The sequence below is a fragment of the Centruroides sculpturatus genome, unplaced genomic scaffold (genome assembly GCF_000671375.1).
Source record: "Centruroides sculpturatus isolate CEXI.00-Female unplaced genomic scaffold, Cexi_2.0 scaffold4813, whole genome shotgun sequence".
In the NCBI taxonomy this organism is placed as follows: domain Eukaryota; kingdom Metazoa; phylum Arthropoda; class Arachnida; order Scorpiones; family Buthidae; genus Centruroides; species Centruroides sculpturatus.
This window is the reverse complement of record NW_019389342.1, coordinates 1-3,946: the sequence shown is the minus strand read 5'-3', so window position 1 is coordinate 3,946 and position 3,946 is coordinate 1. Positions and strand designations below refer to the sequence as shown.

General features: G+C 28.8%; 1 pseudogene; it reads left to right on the top strand.

The window, feature by feature from the left end:
- The first annotated feature begins 880 nt into the window (after positions 1 to 880).
- LOC111617253 lies at positions 881 to 3,399 on the top strand (annotated as a pseudogene).
- The last annotated feature ends 547 nt before the right edge of the window (positions 3,400 to 3,946 follow it).

Here is a 3,946-nt window from a genome sequence, read left to right as displayed (position 1 = left end):
ATACAGTAGAGCGTCGTTTATCCGAAAGTCGGTTATCCGAAAGAATTCCAGTTGGCAAATTTAAATATTCGCTAGTGCTGTGGCGCTGCAATCTTTGGCTATGTCTTCGGCTACTCAAATATTTTACGTTTTTGATACTAAATTAACTTCTGAAGTATAATTTTTTATTGTTTTTATATTTTTCAATATATTTATTTTGTTTGTACAAAATATAAAAATAATTTTTAACGATACAATAGTCTTCGTTAGGCTTAACATCGACGAAAATTCAACGCGAAGCGACACGCAACGGAGAAAATTTTCAACATGGGATAAATTAATATATTTTTTCGTACATGATTCGTTATCCGAAAAATAAGTTATCCGAACCACCACAGTTCCCAATTGATTCGGATAAACGACGCTCTACATAAATAAATGCTTATCTGATTGAATTTTACTTTCTTTGAATTCTTTTATGAGTATTATTTTTTTTCTAAATATCTTTATGAAAATTTTGGAGTCGCGTTAAATTCGGGGTCGCGTTATATTCGGGCTAATACGGTAATTTATGTTTAGCATGGCACTGAAGACAAATTCTTGTGATGCATAATGTTCAGGAAAGTACTTACGTCACTTGTTATATCTCACAATGGTGTGATGTCATTTATTACTAGACATTCGTTACAATATGTTTAACTGGATTTGGCAAGTATAAAAGTAAGTTTATTCATAATTTTTAATACTTTTATAGGTGCTAATAAAAAATTTTTAGATTGCGTTATTAGTGCATTTACATGTTATTAAGATGCTATAATTTTTTATAGCACCTTAATAACATGAACCATGAACAAGGCAAGCTCTCTCATTTTTTTGAATACCAGTTCAAAGTCTCAGAAAAATGACAGTGAAACAGAACTTGGGTGTCCACCAGAAAAAAGAAAAACATTTCATCAGGCACTACAACAGTGAATATTTAAAATATTGTTTGATTCTTTGGACCAAATCTACAGAAAACAATGTACGTCTGATATGTATCATTTGCCATGAAGTTTTAGTAAATGATGCTATGAAACCATCAAAAATGTTACGACATTTGAAGTCTAAGCATTCCGAGCTAGAAAATAAACCATATGAATATTTTGAGCATAAAAAACAAGAATTAGTATTACAGACAAAATCATTTAAATAAAACTTTGTTCAAAATAAGTTATCAATAAAATGCTCATATCTAACTGCACTTCAAATTACTAAAGTCAAAAAATCATTTACCACTGGAGAAAATTTGATAAAACCAGTTTTAATAGATGTTTGTTCAGAGATGTTTGGATTCTCGGCTGCTGATAAAATTAAATCTATTCCCTTAGCTAATGATAGTATAAGAAGAAGAATTGAAAAATTATCAGAGAATGTAGAACATCAGTTACTACAAAAGATAAAGGAATCAAATTTTTTTGCAATACAAACTGATGAATCATGCGATACTTCTCAAAAGGCCATATTAATTTGCTATGTCAGATATATTGATTTAATTTTGGAAGAAATAAAAGAAGAATTCTTGTGTTATATAGAATTGAATTCATACACAAGTGATGAGTTTTTAATGCACTTAATTCTTATTTTATTAAACATTCTTTAGAATGAAAAAACTGCATAGGTGTATGTACCAATGGTGTGACTAGTATGGTTGGCAGACATTGGGATGTTACTAAAAGAATTCAGCAAGTAGCTAATTCTGATTTACTGATTACACACTGTATAATTTACAGGCAACATTTAGCAGTGAAAAGTTTATCCATAGAATTAAATGAAGTTTTAGCAGAATCTATAAAAATTATTAATTTTATAAAAAATAGCAGTTTAAACAGTAAATTATTTGCAATATTTTGTAGGGTGGTTGGTGCGGAATATGAACAATTAATGCTACATACAGAAGTTAGATGGCTCTCCCGAGGTAAGATTTTAAACAGGCTTTTTGAATTATCCTTTCAACAGTGGATTAGTCAGGTATGATTCTACACCCAGTAGTGGAGAATAAACCTGGAAAATTTTTAAAGTATTTTTCCATGCATTTTTTTCTCATTACCATTTCAGAAAAAGATTTTGTAAACAGTTATGTCTAGAAAAGAAAAGTCTTTTTTTATTGTTACATAATTCAGTTTTTAGATGAATTTTTTTTCGCAGTAGTTTTTAGCTACTTTTTGGCGATACCTCGAAAAGAATTTAATGGATATATCCGTCCTTCACTGCTGAGAGGTTAAGAACAGAAGTAGAAATATTTTTAGTAAAAAAAAAAATCCTTTAAGAATTCACTTGCCTAATGTAGAATGGGTTGCAAAACTAGCTTATTTAAATGATATATTTTCATGCATTAATAATTTAAACTTAAGTTTACAAGGAACTGCGATAAATGCATTTAGTTTATTTAATAAAATAGATGGATTTATGAAAAAAATTAATTTTTGGTTGGATAAAAAATAATAATATTGAAATATTTAATAATTATTCTGAGTTTGTGACTTCACAGCAAGATATAAACTTATCATAATTAAATATAATTGTTGAGCAACACTTACAATCTTTAAGTAATAGTTTCAAAAAATATTTCCCATCTGAAAAAAAACCACATCTAAACACATTGATAGAGAAAATAAATTGATGATGACTGTCTTCAGAGTTTAGAAAGTTAGAGAGATTAAGTGAATTATACAGAACAAAACTGAGTGGAGCATCATGATGGAAGCATTATACTCCACATATGATAGATAGATAAAGAGAATAGATATGTATTTTGCATATTGTTTGCATCTCAGTACATATTTATTCCACCACAATATAATTTTTTATGGATATAATATTCATATTTCCTGTAAACTATTTTGTCCATTTATAGAACATATATATTAAATTATAATCATTTGATTATTTATTTAATTACCCTTCAAAACAAATCAAAATTATTGGACTGCAATTTGAAAAAAATCGCAGATCCATAAATTCCCACTGACATCCATCTGTTGTCTATCCTTTCTTCCTTAATCTTGAGAACAGAGTTAGATAGATGAAACTCAAGATATGGAAAACTTAGGGGCAGGAGGCCTGATTAACTATATATGAACTTCTACTTTGAGCTGGAAGTCACGTTATTTCAATTCAAAAGTTTTCTCCTGAATGGAGTTAGATAGATGATCGGCATGACTTTAGTGTTAAAAGGAAAAGTATGACGTACAGGGGAAGACACTATTAAACAAGTTCATTGTGATAAAAAATTGCAACCCGTCATTGCGACAATGTCAAAATAAATAATTGCTTGTTTTAATTATATTTTTTTGTGTATTTTAATTACAGTATTTACAGTCTCATGTTGACTAAAATGCTTTAATCACCATTAAAACTGTCATATTAATTTCTAATGATTGTGTATTTATAACAATAATAAACCAAATTTATAGCACAAATGTTACAAATCACAATAATAAGAAATCATTANACAGTAAATTATTTGCAATATTTTGTAGGGTGGTTGGTGCGGAATATGAACAATTAATGCTACATACAGAAGTTAGATGGCTCTCCCGAGGTAAGATTTTAAACAGGCTTTTTGAATTATCCTTTCAACAGTGGATTAGTCAGGTATGATTCTACACCCAGTAGTGGAGAATAAACCTGGAAAATTTTTAAAGTATTTTTCCATGCATTTTTTTCTCATTACCATTTCAGAAAAAGATTTTGTAAACAGTTATGTCTAGAAAAGAAAAGTCTTTTTTTATTGTTACATAATTCAGTTTTTAGATGAATTTTTTTTCGCAGTAGTTTTTAGCTACTTTTTGGCGATACCTCGAAAAGAATTTAATGGATATATCCGTCCTTCACTGCTGAGAGGTTAAGAACAGAAGTAGAAATATTTTTAGTAAAAAAAAAAATCCTTTAAGAATTCACTTGCCTAATGTAGAATGGGTTGCAAAAC